The sequence below is a fragment of the Megalops cyprinoides genome, chromosome 12 (genome assembly GCF_013368585.1).
Source record: "Megalops cyprinoides isolate fMegCyp1 chromosome 12, fMegCyp1.pri, whole genome shotgun sequence".
In the NCBI taxonomy this organism is placed as follows: domain Eukaryota; kingdom Metazoa; phylum Chordata; class Actinopteri; order Elopiformes; family Megalopidae; genus Megalops; species Megalops cyprinoides.
The window spans coordinates 19,767,818-19,783,702 of NC_050594.1; the positions used below are offsets into that span (position 1 = coordinate 19,767,818).

Here is a 15,885-nt window from a genome sequence, read left to right on the forward strand (position 1 = left end):
TTCCCGTCCCAGAAAAATCTAAACTCACAAAAAAAATGGTGCATCCATTTTCATGCAAGGGATCTGAATGTACGGCTAACCACGGCCCCACAAACCTTTCCAGGCCTCTCTGTTCTACGCAGTGTAGATCACCTGCGGCCTTTTGAACTGTATAAAACCCATCCATGTAAGCAAATGAACAGTCATGGATGTTACAACACATGTGGGCCTGGAAGGTGGAAGGCTCAGATGTGTAAAGTAACATTACAGTCATATCAGGCCTACATGCTACAAAACCGGCGAACAACAGAGCACAGACTAAGCCGTCAATCACAAAAACATCCAACCACAGGGCATGACCTAGAAGAGCTTAAAGTTCAAATGCCGAGAATAGGCTGACGTCCACATTTTACTTTCACTTACTTTGCAAAGTTAGAAAAGGGAGGCGTTCTTACTAGTCTGGGTGAAATTCAACTGCCAATGACCCTGCTGTACTGACCATTATGTTCTGACCTGTGGTACTCTTCCTTCTGATGTAGACCATTATGTTCCAGATCAGAATACACTGTGATGTCACACATTTACAGAGGCAGCAGATGCCAATGAAAAAATCACTAACCAAATGGTTCCAGAATAGGGTTTACACTGTGTGAAATTAGCTGGCATGTTGTCTGGTTTACCAGACGTGCCAGGTGTGTGACAACTCATCTCATCACAACTGCGCTGTAAACCAGGATAATGTATGCAAAAAAAGCCTGAGCAATCAAAGACAACAGGCAATTCACCCGTCCAGTCAGTATGCAGTAGGTGTCTCCCATTACCGATCTGTTTTACTGGCTGGCCAACTGGTACCTAAACACTGAGCACTTCCTTTCTTTATCTATTAACTGCACACTGAGTGTCGGCTGACCACCATGTGTGACGCAAACTCGAGGACAATGGCAATGTTTCTGAGGATGTTACACACAACATAGTCTACATCTAAGCTTGTTGAGATAACTCCTACAATAGCTTCCTTTTAACACTCATACTGCTAAGGGAAACGTATTGCTCCATGTTGGTTACCTGCTTCAATTAAACATGGCTAACATTGCTAGTACCATCTATTCTACGTCAGTAAATGCAGGTACCCAGGCAGTTTTGAATTGAACCCTACGCTGCCTTCACAGCTAGGAGATCGACAAGCAGTGAAACCACACCTTCATGTGGTTGCTTACGGGTTGGGAAAATAAAGGACAAAGGAACAGTCCTCCCTGCCAATACAGGCCGTGTGTACACATGTCTCAGTAACATTGATGGGGGAGCCCTGAGTCACAGCAAGAAGGTGACGCTATACAGCATGACCCTCCCAGGGCTTCTTTAGAGCAGGGAAATGCATGGTTCCTGTGGAGTTTACTACTCAGGCAAAATTTAAACCCATCTGAAATCTTTTTCAATATACAGTTGACTTAAATGTGTATATTTTGGGGAATTTTTACCAGCTGAGGTTTACTTCATGCCCCTAAAACTCATGTGCACATAAAAGTCATGTGCACTCATGTTGCTGGTATCAAATTTTCTTCACCGCTCCAAACTTTGATGGGAATGCATGATTATTAGTGAGCGCACGAGAACAGGGCATCTCAGTGAAGAAGCACGCGGTGCTGTGACAGTCTGCCTACCAAACCGCCTGTGTGGTTCCCCGCACTGCGCTCCGAGCCCCCCGGCCTGCTGAAAGCTGAAATGGACCTCGCGGCGGTGCCACTCGGTCTCGCTTCCTGCCAGCGCTCCTGCCTTCCCTGCCGCTCTGGTCTGCTGTGCCCCGTCTCCCCCCTGCGCCTCCTGACCACCACAGGCAAGGCTTCTCACTGTGACGTCACCATGCAATCAAATTTCCGGCCATCCAATCAGAATGTGTTGCCGAGACCCAGAGCGTGTGGTGGTTGGGTGGATTCTAACCAGGCCAGGGATAGCTGAGTGCAGGGGAAAAAAAAAAAAATAACACACACACGCACGCACACACACACACACACACGCACACAAGCGAGTGCTTCCACCGAGGAAAAACCATACTAATCAACTGCAGCTGATTTTCCACACATATATGCCAATTCCATGTCCCCCCACAGACCCTATCCCAGGACTGGTAACCACGGGTGACACTCAGGCAGAGGTTCAGAAGCAGGCTTGCTTGGCCCAGACCCACTCTGATCCCCCTGTGTGGTACTGATAAGAGTGCAGGGAGGAGGAACTGCAGAAGGAACCCATATCAGGCTTGAGTGTGTTACACACTGCAGGGATCTGTGGAATAAGGGTTACTATGGCAATGTCAGGTAATTCAAGGCCCCCCCTCCCCCCCCACCAACACTCACATGCATGCATGCATGCATGTGCACACACGCACGCACACACACATACACACACACACTCACATCCTGCCTCCCTCACCCCCAAACCACAACATGATACACTGGTGCTCTCCTCAGTACTGCCAGGAGACACGGCAGTCAGAGACAGAGAGAACCTGAGAAATAACAGCCCCTGTTTCCCACACCCATTTCAAGACTCACAGGCATTGCTTCCCAATGAAGATGGGTATGTATTTATGCACATGTGCATTTATGTATAAGCGATAAAGCACCCGGGAACAGCCGGGGTGGCTAACCCTGCTGTAAGCTGAGCAATGGGACAGCCTCTTCATACAGTGTGAAACGCGGTACTATCGTAATCGTTACAGACAGTGTGGGTTCTCTTTTTAACTATCCAAAGGGAACCAGGCACTGGTACTGACACCGCACAGCGCCTGCCTTATCTGCAACGAGAGGCAACGCCTGCTGAAACACAAGGGAAGCAGCTGGTCAGGCGCTCTGTATTACTACCCAACAGTCCGCAAGCACACACCACTGACAGAAACCCACAGGGGTCAACATTGACTTTTCTTCCTCATATTCCCAGTCAGACATGTGGGTTAAAGATCTACTCGCCCAAACAAAATTCACACTTACCCGAGTATGGTACAGTTAGCTGTCATATAAAGCACTTAAAAAATGACTGTTGTCATACATTTGATCGCATATGTGTTTGCTTCACGACGCATTCTCCCCATGCAGGGGCCCACTGGACCTGTTCCAGGGTTATTGTGGCTTTCTAGGTTCCGTTTTCTTTATTTGTACAAACCGTACTCAAAATGATTAATGCCACTGAATTATTTGCTATAAAAATCAGCTAAAAAACTGTCACTGCACGTACCTCAACCTGATGGGACATGAGCAAGGGGATGTCTGGCTCCAAACCAGAGGACCGAAGTCTAACATCTGTGTCCATGGTGAGCCCCTGCCACTGCCCGATCTACCTGACCTGCCTGCGCAGCACTGCTTAAGCAGGTATGAGAAATATAAACATGATACAAACTCCACCCTCCTGAGAGAAAAGATAGGTTAGCTACCATAGCTATCTGACTGGCTAGCTAGTTATCTAAGGTAAGTTGGCCAACTGTTAGCCATCTAGCAGCAAACATACTGGAATGTGGCTAACATTAGCAATGGCTAGCCAGATATCCGCACAGCACAGGCAGGTCAGGCAGATCAGTCAGGTTGTGCAGGTACAATCTACTTGTTTAATTTCAGATGAACAAGAGTGGAAATCCAACTTTATACTGTCGCTAGAAAGTGCATTAGGTGCCTCAGTGAGCAGTGTGTATGAACCCAGGCCCTGGCTGTACATGAATCTAAGTCAAACTTTCCTCAGTGAAAGTAATCTGCTGTGATAGGCTATAAAATAACAAGCCAGCCAGCTATAATACACAGGTAGCCAGCTGGCTTGTTATTTTTCAAGCTGCCGAGCAATATAATTATATATCACAATTAGCAAGCTAGCCAGTTAGCTGGCTATATTAATCAGCTGAGGTACCTACATTATAATAAAAAGCAAGCTATAAAATAGCAAGGTGGCACACTACATCTGTAACTTCCTGTAAGTCAGTCAAATTCAACATCAAAAACAAGTCCTGCGACACGATAGCAGATGCCACTGCTGTTCAGTCACTTGATTAAAACCTTCACTTTTTCCTACTTCATAAACATTAACAGAGAGCGTTTTTCCCCCTCACACAACCCAGTAGTTGAGAAGCACTAGAAAATTTTCTGGCTCGGAGGAACCCGGAGCACAACCCTGTCAGCACCTGAAAAGGTGTGTAAGGCAGAACTATGCTTTTTATAGCACTCTGGCATTAGGTGGTTGACTTATTCTGCTTCCACTGTCACAGGTAGCTAGTTATTGGTCAACAGCTAAGGCATGATTGGTCACAGAACCCTATGTGACCTGCCTTGTTCCTTCTTGACACACAACTCAACTGCTAATGTGCTTGCCAGATGGCAGGCACACAGAAAGCAGGTATCTGGGGAGCTGAAATTCTGACTTTGCTCTGAATAGTCACCTCCCCAATGGGGCAAGTCACTGACCAGTTTATGTTGTCCAACACATGTTTTTACTTGCACCTGGCATCTGGGTAACAGCTGATGTTGAACCCTGCCACACCAAAAATGTTGCAACTTTCTTGAAGGGAATTTGTGTGGGGCTGATAACAAATCACAAATAATCTTATTTTTCACAAGTCGCTATTCAGTAGATCACTGCAAGTAACATTGCAGGTGGGGTTCCCTAGTGGCTCAGTCAGCAAGGTGACTGCATAAACCGGCTTCATTCTGCTGGGGGCGAGGATGGGTAGTCCAGGCAGGGTTCCCTTGTCTGATCTTTCGGCACCCTACAACGCAACAGGGTGCTTGGTCATCGTCAGCGGAGTAGCATCTGTCCACCAACGAGCGTCCTTTTCACTGCAGTGCACTGTGTTACTTGTAGCGTGAAAAGCAGCTGCCATGACGTGCATTCGTCTGGCCTTGAGCCATCACTTGAGAGCATAGGCTGTCAGGGTGAGACAAGGTTAAGTGGTGCAGTTGCAGAAAAAAGTAGCAGCAAAAAGCAGTAAAAATGCAAAAAAAGACAAAAGAACACTGCAAGAAAGCCCAACTCCAAGGGTAAATTTGACCATGCAGTGCAGTACTCCATTATACACACTTCTTCATAAGTAAATGATATATCCTGCTACGGTATTTAACAATTACGGCTTGCGTTCCTCAGGAGACCCTCCTGGTCCAGGTGAAGAGGCTTTTTTCGATTTAGCTGCTGATTGGCACCTACCCTGCCATTCAAGTTTCATGCAATCAATGGCTCCACTTAAGTAACTCTAAGCAGGCCTTGAGCTGGAATAAATATCAGAAACCTGCAGATTAGGCATCCGACACCCAGCTCCAGCCCAATGGGATCCAACACTAGGGACTGTGTATTATTTTAGATTAAAATACTTTATTATTCTATGCATTGCATGAAATCATGATGAAATGCCTAATTCTAATTTTGAAACATTCCTAATTTAGCAGATTTTTAAGTTCACTTAAATTACTTTTTATTCAATTTTTTGGTGAATTACCAACATTCACCAGTAAGACAGAATCTTTTTCCTCTAATTCTGCTGTATTGTCCGTTTTCATGTTAGCCAACTATTTTAATGTGGATATCATGTTTGCATTCTGGACTGGATGACTCCTGTTCTCTCGCAGTTATCTGTGCCGTTCAAACTACTCAACAAGAAAGCTAGCTGTCTAACTGACTACCTGGTAAAAACTTTTTAAGGGTACAATGATTTTCTTACTATGATTACTTTGCAGCCATGTTCATACATTTTTGGTATCTCATGAGGTATTCCTTGGTATTACTCAGTCTCAGTAAGTAGTCTCAGGCTGCCAAATTGTTCACAAATGGCTTGCAGATTCCATAGCTGCTCACTGTTTTCTCTCTTCTTCATGCACATAAAGATTCCCCATATCAGTGATTCCTCAGGACCATGTACGTACATTTAAGAATTTCGGGTTCGGTAGCAAAATAAATACAGTACCTCTAATCTATCTTGGGTATCTTTTCTCATGGCGGTCTGGTTTCAGGTTTAACACTCATACCCAACTCATACTTTACCATGGCTATCTTGTTGCCACAAAATCTTTCTTAACAGTGGAATTCACACCACAGCTACATTTCAATAATTCATCTTACATCCAGCAAATGGGTGCAGTTTGCTAATAATGAGGTGCGCAGAGGAGGCATTTCTCATACTTGTATCTGTACTCAGTGAGAAATGTGAGAATATATGAGAATATTTGTTCTTGTATTTTCTATAATGGCATCAGCCCATCTGATGGAAACTCCTCAAACTGCCAGTTAGTCAGGACAAATTAGCATTTTAGTATCATTCAGAATGGATATATTACATTTATGCATATAGTCCTAATGAGTCCTCCAACTGAGTCAGCAGACAAAACCAGTGGGATTGATTTTTTTAAAATTAGGCTACTTAGTGGTTGCTTATCCTAATTTTTGACTAGTGGGCAAACACAACTGTAATTTCCACTACAGACATTCTACAATTTCTTCCTAAGCCTTGGCGATTCTGTACAAGCCTGGTGCTTACACTAAAATTGTTGAAAATCAATGGCAAGTGCACTATGAATTATCCTGTCACTCAAGGATATTTACGAATGGGATTGGGACAGAATTAGGGAAGCCAACATTGACACACCAGACAAGTCTAGAATTGGGGAAACTGCACTTTGTGTCTACACCTCAGAACTCAGCAACGTACAGGACTTTCTACTGGTCACCAATGATGTCTCATGATCCTGTGTTTTCCAGTAACGTTTTTAAAATGTAACAGTAGGCCTAATTCCTGTTAAATACACCTGCTGTCTCTGTAACTGACAACATGAATCACTGTACATAGTAACTTTACAAAATTTTAATTTTGTAAATTTTGTCTTTATTTTGTAGAGGTAATGGATGTGGCATCATGCAGCCAACACTGATGCAGTGTCAGAAATACAAGAATAAGAAGAAAACATGGATTGACAGCAAAGCATGGGAGAACAGTCTTTGACAACAGAACTGTCTTTTTTCTGTAATTTCCATTCTATTTATAACATCATTTTTTAAGGTTGGAAATTGCGCACCTAATTGAGAACATTAAGTACCTTCAACTAAGTAATTGTGTACAGTGTGACATCATGACAAGGCTTTATCTGCACCTTTGTGTGGGTGGAGTGATCAGCAAGACTCAACATCTGGTCACAGGAAATGCAGGGACCTACCTTTAAGTTGTAAAGAACTTACCAGAATTGTAGGACACACAAAGTCACTGAGCGCTCCTGTCAAGCTACCTAGATATACCTTTCCACTTGCCTTTCATTGTGTGTAGTGGTACTTGTTTGCAGATTAAATAAAAGCTCACGCTCTCCCTAAAGCTGAAAGTCCTCGTCTTCCCTTAACATACCACACAATCTCAGGTGTTGAGCCAGGCCAGGACTCCAGCATGCACACACTGAATTCGTAGCAAGCTCACAGCAAACTCAAAGGGGCAATTAAAGAGAACAAAATCAGGCTAAAATCCGAGTGTTTATACTAGCGTTTATTTCCATTGTATATCACTGGGCTTTAACATGGTGGTTCAATCAGGTCTACTGGGGACTTTGTGATTCTCACAGCATTCGTATTTGGTATCATGTTGTATAATACTGGGGGGGGGGGGGGTTTAATGAAGGGGTTTTGAATCGGGTCCACCAACTCCTCTTCCTTGTCATGCATCCAAAAGCTTAAGTTTTTTTCACAAAATAAACAGAGCCAAACATACCCCTTTTCCACCAAGGCAGTTCGAGGAGCCGGTGCCTAATCTCAAGCAAGTTCTTCTTGTTTTGACAGCCAAAGAACTGGCTCTCAGCCAGGAAAACTGGTCCGAGAGGGGCACCAACACTTTGCTGGTCTAGAACCAAGCACCGCTTACGTCAGGGGCTGGGGGCGGGATTATCATGGCCAACAAGACCAACTAAAACTTTGTGACTGCCATTCTTAGCTGTTTAGCGAGCTACTAATTTCTCACATCAATGTTACGAACGTAACACTGATGGCTAGCTAGCCGGCTAGCTATCTGTTGGTCAGCTAATACATTCGTAACATTAATGTTACGTTTGACGTTCGTAACATTGATGTGAGAAATTAGTAGCTATGCTTGCTTGGGTAATGTTAGCTGACCAACAGCTAGCTAGCCAGCTACAGTCGTGTTTGGATGCCAATGTAGGCTCACAAAGCCAGGAGCAACACTTGTAAAGAGACGATGTAGTCCGCCATTGTTGTTGTGTGCTTGGCGCTAGTGGGAAAGTGGAGATGTATACAGTGACGTAATGACTTGGCTCTATAGTGGCTCTCTAGCCTGTGGAAAAGCAAACCGGTTCTTACAAGGTTCGCAAGCTGAACCAACTCCAAACCGGCATTAGCACCAGCCCAGAAATAGCACCTAGTTCACTTTGGTGGAAAGCGGGTGACAGACTACAATACAGTTCCACTTCTAAATGCTATACTCAGCAGTGTGGACATCCCAACCCCCAATATACATCACTGGTCCCTTACATGTGCCCCACATTTCCAACTGGGTCAGGGACGCATAACGAGTGTGAAGAACCCTACATCATGGCAAGGCTGGTCCTGTCACCTCTCATCCCCTTCCAATTACCATAGCAAATTGACTAGTCACATCTAGTCCACTTGTAATTTAATCTTTATTTGGAAACTGTCTAAACATACATCTAATGTGTATTATTTCACAGATTCACTTCCAGAAAAAGACAATGTTGATATGGTAAGATATTTAAATGAGAGAACCTGCTACCTGAAAGCATTTTGGTCATGTTCACATGGAGATGAAACTGCAGTTTACAAAACTACACAGCAATCCTTTCGAGCCCTTTTTCAGTAGCACTGCACTTTACAGCTCTGATACCACTTCATTTCAGTATGGCTGTTTTCTGGTTCATGTGTAAGCAATCCACACTGCACAACTGCATCTCACCCATTTCTCTAATTCATTTTAATGAAAGACTTGAATATTAGATGATTTGCAAATGCCAATGCTACCTACGCGTATTAGCATTAAACAGAACTAACATGCAGCAATCATTTTCTGTCTCGTTAAATCTGCCTACCTCCACAGTCACATTAAAACCATGGCTCCTGTTATTTCTTGATAATAACATTGATTCGGTCAACCAAATGCAGTTGTGTCATGACCGAATGAAATCAGAAGTGGTAACCCATGAACAGCATAAATACTGAAAAGCAAGCATTCGGAATGGAACAACAGAGACTGCCAAAAGCACTTGCGTACATTAGCCAAAAAGCTATATGGCTAGTACCTAAAGGTGAAAAAAATGAATGAAGAGAATCAATGGCATGCACAGTTAAGACATTCTTCCTTGAGTCAGCCATTTTTAAACAGATCTTGCTGGAGGTAACTTGATTGATCTGTCAGAGTTAACGTCAAGATGTATATAGGCCATCGTGACATTACTGACCCCATCTCCCCACTGACTTCCGATGAAGCCTCAGGGAGTTTTGTCCTCCAGGCATCTACAGCATATGAACATGACTTAATCGTGAAATCTAAATTGGCAAGCTCTTTGCGAGCCAAGTTACAACTAACAATTTTCTCTTCATTTTTTTTTTCTCCAAACAGATAGCAGGCATAATTACTTGTTCGGTTCTCATGCTTGATGAAGTAGTCATATCCGTAACAAATATTTATTTTTGCCGAGTACTCGTCACTCCCCAGTCTTTCCCCCATGCTCATTCAGTTTACACGGGCCACGCTGACTAAAATGGCCAACATCGTTTGCCTGACGGTTGTCTTTTGGACTGCTGTTTGCTGTTTGTCTCTACCATTTGTCTTTTGGACTGCTGTCAGTGATCCTTGTAACGGTTTGCGAATATACTGTATCTACATATAGTGACTTTTCTGTCCCTGCTACTGTGAGCTAAGCGGCATCTCGAACGATGTTCGTGTAGCCTATGAGTTATGTGATCGACATAGTGGGTGGGTTTCAGTTCTAGACAATTGCAACAGTGGTCAGTATGAAAATGGCCTTACTAATGCAAAGTCGTTTACGTAATTTATATATCAATATATGTCCATGAATTGTGTCCCAGTGAGTTTTTAATGTAATGCCAAGCATAAATAAAGGTATCTATTTATTCACCATATAAGCTCTTTGTGTTAAATTTAGTGCAACATGAAAACAAAGTCCCAGCAAATCAGCATACATGAAACAAAATTGTGAGGGAAACTCTGCACCCACTAACCGAGTCAAAGAGGAATGGAAACCTGGCACCTGTGGCTCCTCACTCCAGGATTACAGTCTTAAACAGCCTTATGTCCATTACTGTGTATGTGTGTGCCAAAAATGTTTATTGTGCTCCAGAACTGTTCACTGCCTTCCTTAGCGTTGCTGGTTATGAGCACCTGCACCCTAATGCAAATTCAAAACAATCCACATCCTCACATAATTTTCCCCATCTTAAATTACACTGTAAAATTAATGCATATTCATTAATCCTATTAGCCACATTAATTTGCGCTATGCACTTTTCTCATAAGGAAATGCATTGCAAAAGAGCTTCAAGTGAATTTAAGTTGTCAGCCGGAAAATAAAATGCAGAGGAAGGCATGTGTTTCCACGTATAATCATAGGGCTAGCCATGTCTTCAAACTGATTCAAGGGAAAGTCTGATCAAAACAAAATGTTATGTTTAATCATTTTTATTAGGTATGTACAAGCACAACTGAACGTCATGAAAGTGCATGCTGAATGGTAAAGCCAAACCCTTGTGCTCTGGTTGAAGATGCAGGCTGGTTTTCGATCAGTCATAGCTTTGTATTTGAGGGAAGAGAAATATAAAAACCCACTGGAAAAAAAGTGTTTCCACAGACTGCACTCTGGGTTCTTAAAGACACCATGAATCACGCAAAAAAAAAACCTCTTTGAGAGTGAACTGGTGTGCGATTCATACATGGCGATAATTTCACTGATTAGAAGTCGAGTGAAAAGCTGGAGTGACTGGTCTAATTCAGTGATCGCATTTTCATTGTTTGCTTCTCTTACCGTCAGACCAGCACGTAACAAATGGTGGGTCTCTTCCCTCTGTCATTGTTTTAGTTTTTTGGTCTGGCTTTTTGTTCAGATCAAAACTGGCACTGCTTACATTGACTAGTTATGTTGCAAGGAAGTGCTGCTCAAATTATCTGCGTCCATCATCAAAAAAAAAAAACAAGTAAATGGCATCATAATATAAAAAAGAGGCTTTTAGTTGGATTCACAAGCTACTGCAGAAGCAGTGTCTTGTGTTTATTCCCGGCACTGAAATGTGTAAAGAACCTACCTCATGCGCCACTCTTGATTGCATTCACATCCCAACGGCAGTTTCACTGGTGAACAGTCTGAACTGATAATCCAAACCTTGGCATTAACTGAACAATCTTAAAACCGCACCGTACTTTCATATATGAACACCACCTTACAGTGAGTGGTTATGAATAAGACGGGGAGCGGTTGGGGAAAAGGCCAGAAGAGGTTAAGAAAAATGCTGGGAGTGGTTAAGAATATGGCATGACATCATTACCAATGGCCTATTTAATGTGCTAGTAAAAAAGGTTATTTTAAACTTCACGCTCAGAATCTTATCTAATCTTTGAGAAAACGTTTCATGCAGTCTTCAAAACAAATATTTTCATTCCATTAGTAACAATTACTAATAATGTCAACAATATGAATTATTCTTTATTGAAGATAACATGTCACTTGTAAAACTATAATAGTTTGCAAGCTAGCTGCAAAGTGAGCGCATTATGATCTATTACAATGAGACCCATTGTCCCAAAATGATAACAAACAATTACTTAATACAAGTACTTAAGTTGACTAGTGGGAAAATACTGAAAAGTGCAAAGTCAACAATAAGCTTTTAGCTGTGGAATTCATCACTTCAGTATGATCTCTAGTCTGTTTCGGCCTAGATCTGCTTTAATTAATGCATAAAATGTGAGCAAGAAAAAAGGCAAAAATCACTTGCTTCATTTCAAATGGGCCACTGTTTCTTGTTAATGGCTAGCAGCCCTACCAGAAGAGTCCTTGCTAAATTATGCTTTACATATTCATGAATACAAAGGTACTGGGTGCATGTAAATGGCTCCTTTTTTAACAGATTCATTCCATATTCTCAGGGTTCTGTTTGTTTGTGTTCACAATGCAATTGTTGCCTTCATCAGCTTAGTGGACAACACCATAGGCGATTAACTAGGCTTGTGAGGACATTCTGACAGGAATTAGTTTGTGGTGTGAACAGTCAACATGAATCCAGTCTTTTCATACATATTTTTATGAAAAATTGGAAGAGCACTTTATCATCTATTCATATAGGAAATAAATGGTATAGAATACATGTCACTGAGTGCAGATAGACAGTCGTTTGGATCAGATTCATTCTGGGTCACATCCCAACGTGTCGTGTTCATGTTACTTCTCAAATGAACCCTGCCGTGCATAAAGCAATAAGTGTGCGAATCTGCATTCAAGTAACCATGACTCTTTGCCATACTTGCCATTTCAGAGTGCCCACATCATGCCCATGAAATGCAAAAAACAAAGATGTGAATCTACTGGGGGTAGGCAAAATAACGGAAACTCCAAATACAAAAGGACGCATACCTGGAAGCTGAAAAGGAGTCTACACTTGTCTTTCATATGAAAGCCAATACTAATTACCAACATGTTTCTGCTTTAAAAGTCCTTTTAAAACCACCTCTTTATTATGTAAGTTTCTAAAGCAAGATGAGAAAAGATTTTGAAAGAGGTGAAATAGTTGGTGCCTGAACTGCAGGTGCATCAGCCTCAGAAACGGCAAAATTATTTAACGTGTCAGGGAGAACAGTGTCGAAAATCACAGTGGCATATGCCAAAAAAGGAAAAACTGCATCAGAAAAAAAGGAAAAGGTGGTCTCAAGTCGAAGCTCAGCAACAGGCGCAGACAGACACTTAAAATCACAGCTGCTAAAAACCACAAAACAATAGCCTCAAAAATTACCACAAAACTGAATCTACATGTCTGTAATCCAGTCTCGACAAAAACTGTACTTGGGAGCTTCACAAAGCTGATATTTATGGTAGGCCTGCCATTCAGAAACTGCTTGTAACCAAGGCCAACGCGTAACAAAGCATAATCTGGTGTAATGAGCACAAAAGCTGGACCTCTGAGCAGTGGAAGAAAGTACCGTGCTCTGATGAGTCGTCTCTTACTGGTTTTCCTCCATCCAGGCGGGTTACGTTTGGAGAAAGCCAAAGGAAGCCTTCAGCCCACACTGCCTGTTGCCACACCGCCACACTGCCCAACTGTTAAACATGGCGGTCGATCTGTTTTGGTATGGGCGGCCATCTCGTGAAAGTCACTAGGTACAATTATTACTCAGCATAGTAGAATTATGGCCAAGGAATATGTAGCCATTTTAGGCAACCAGGTGAACCCTACGATGGAAACATCGTTTCCTCAAGACTTTCCTATATTCCAAGATAATAACATCCCTGTACACACTGCTAAATTGATTCAAGAGTGGTTTCATGACCACCAGGATGAAGTCACCCCTTCCATCTCCTCTATCACCAGATCTAAACATCACTGAAACTTTATGAGAAGTTCTGGAACGTACAGTGCAGGGTAGATTTCCACCTCCTTTATCTCACAAAGAACTGTAGGCTTTCCTTCTTGAAGAGTGTTTTAATATCCCACTAGAAAGATATAAACTTCTATAACGGTATTCCAAGGTGGACTGAAGCTTTTCTGAGGACAATGAGTGGCACAACTCCTAATTATTTAATGAATATTCTTATGTTTAGTGTTTCCATCATTTTGTCTACCCACTGAAAGCCCTTGTCATCCAATATGATCTCTACTCTTTTGCACATTCCAGACAAAATAGCCAGACGTATCAAGCTAACGACGACAGGCCAGCAGAATAAAGCATCAACAACAGCAAGCTAAACAAAGCCATGTGTCCTTGTTTACAGTCGTATTGCATGTGGTGCACCACTAATCAACTCCCTGCACTGCAGATTTGATGTGAAAGCAAATAAACTGGACAAAAAGAGTCCGGTTGCTCTAGCTTCATCTTGGTGCAGCACTGGACTAGTCCTCGTCTTCGTAAGAAAACTCATCCCTGCAAATGAGCAAAGTGGTTTAGCCTAATTTATGGGAAGCAACTTAACCAGATGTCCTCTGATTAAGCATTGTGGAGTCCGAGTGACATACAGAATTCTGTTTTACTTTACTTGGTCTTTCTAATAGGTCTTTGGGACAAATGGCCTAAAATACCAGTGACTGAACTAAGAAATTCCTCAGATTTAAGCCACTATCATAAAACATAACGTAGCATGTAAGTAGAGTACACAAACCTAGAACCAATTACAATCTTATGTATGGCCTGTTTCATTTTGAGTAATAAAAAAAAATTCGCGGGTATTCAAAAACTGACCAGAGTGTGGAATGCTCGGCTAGGTACCCATGCTCTACCCGACAAACGATCTGAAACATAATACGATTAATTCGCGGGGGTCTTTTGAGGACATCTGAACGCACACACCCCGCCCCCCCCTCAACATTTCACTGCAGGCGCAATGTACCCAAATACAACCGCAGAAAACCGTGTCGACCACGCTTTGTTACAAGCAGAAAGCTGCAGCACCGAATGCTTACTGAATGGCTTCCTTTTGGAAGTTACCCCTTAGTTCGACAGACTCGTAGATATTAAGACTGAAACATTTCGCATTTGGGAAACGTGGTTATAAAATAGGTTACTGAAATTAGTTAGCCAGCCATATTTCTCCTACACTATTCCTGACAATGAAACGTGATTGTTTTTCGAGATGAGTTACATGATTTATAATTAATGGTTAACAATTACACTCGAGCATTAACTATCTGATTGGACATTATTCTGCTCCGCACGCCCCCCTGGGGTTAAAACAGTAGCACAAACACCCCCGAATCCAGCCACCTACATTCAAATAAGACCAGAACAATGTGTGGCATGTCTGGTAGGTTAGCTGGCTGATGTTAATTAGCGGGGTAACCGTTACTTACATTATTCCAAAGAATTTATTTAAAGATGATAGTCAAACCTTAGCTAGATAACTAGCTAGATTTTTTTGTCAGTCTCTATAATGAAAGAAAACACATTAAAACTTGCAATATGGCAAATCACTTCCAAACCTAGTAAACGTTATCCATCTTTGCAAGTTACACTTTGATGTGATGATCTCAGCTAGCGAAGTTGCGAGACTATATATTTTCGAAAACTGAATAAAATTAAACAGCCTGGGTTCTGGCTAGCAATGTGTACCCCGTTTTATGCATCTGCAATCGCAGCATGGACTGTGGACGCATTGAACCCAGTTAGTTAGCTAGCAAGCCAGCTGACAGACTGGCTATGTAATGGCAATCATAAATTAGAAGGACAAAGGTTCGGTTTAAAAATTATAATGTCAATATAGGTTTGTCTTCATAGGAGGGTAGCTGGCTAACGTTAGCTCCAATATTTCAATTTCTCCCTCCGTTAAATTCTATTGGTGGGTGGGGAGTTTGAGTGGGACTAGAGCGCAAACTTCTGGGTTTAACTAATTCATATACAAAATAGAGTGTATCAATTAGTGCCAACCTACCTAACTAGTTAGGGGGTATTATGTGAGAACATCAAAACATTTGGACAGTGACTGGTAAGTTAGCTAAATATTTTTGGGGGGAAATGTATGTTGCTACTTAAAAAATGGACAGTCCCCCAAGCCCGTGGCGTGAGGATGTCTTGTCTCCATGCAAAGCGAGGTGTACCTCCTTTTAACGCAGCATTCTCCCAACAACAGTCACAGCTCGCCTCGCCACGCTAACGTTAGCTAGCCAGCTAGCTTGTTAAAACAAAACTTTAAAAAGCTCAGCCTGTTCCGTCCTTTGGAAAAA

At 42.3% G+C, this 15,885-nt stretch overlaps 1 protein-coding gene across 1 annotated transcript in view; it reads right to left on the reverse strand.

Annotated features, from left to right (window-relative positions):
- The window catches only part of mta1 (metastasis associated 1), a 38,316-nt gene that overhangs the window by 21,856 nt on the left and 575 nt on the right, over positions 1-15,885 (reverse strand). The gene's annotated exons all lie outside the window — the stretch shown is intronic.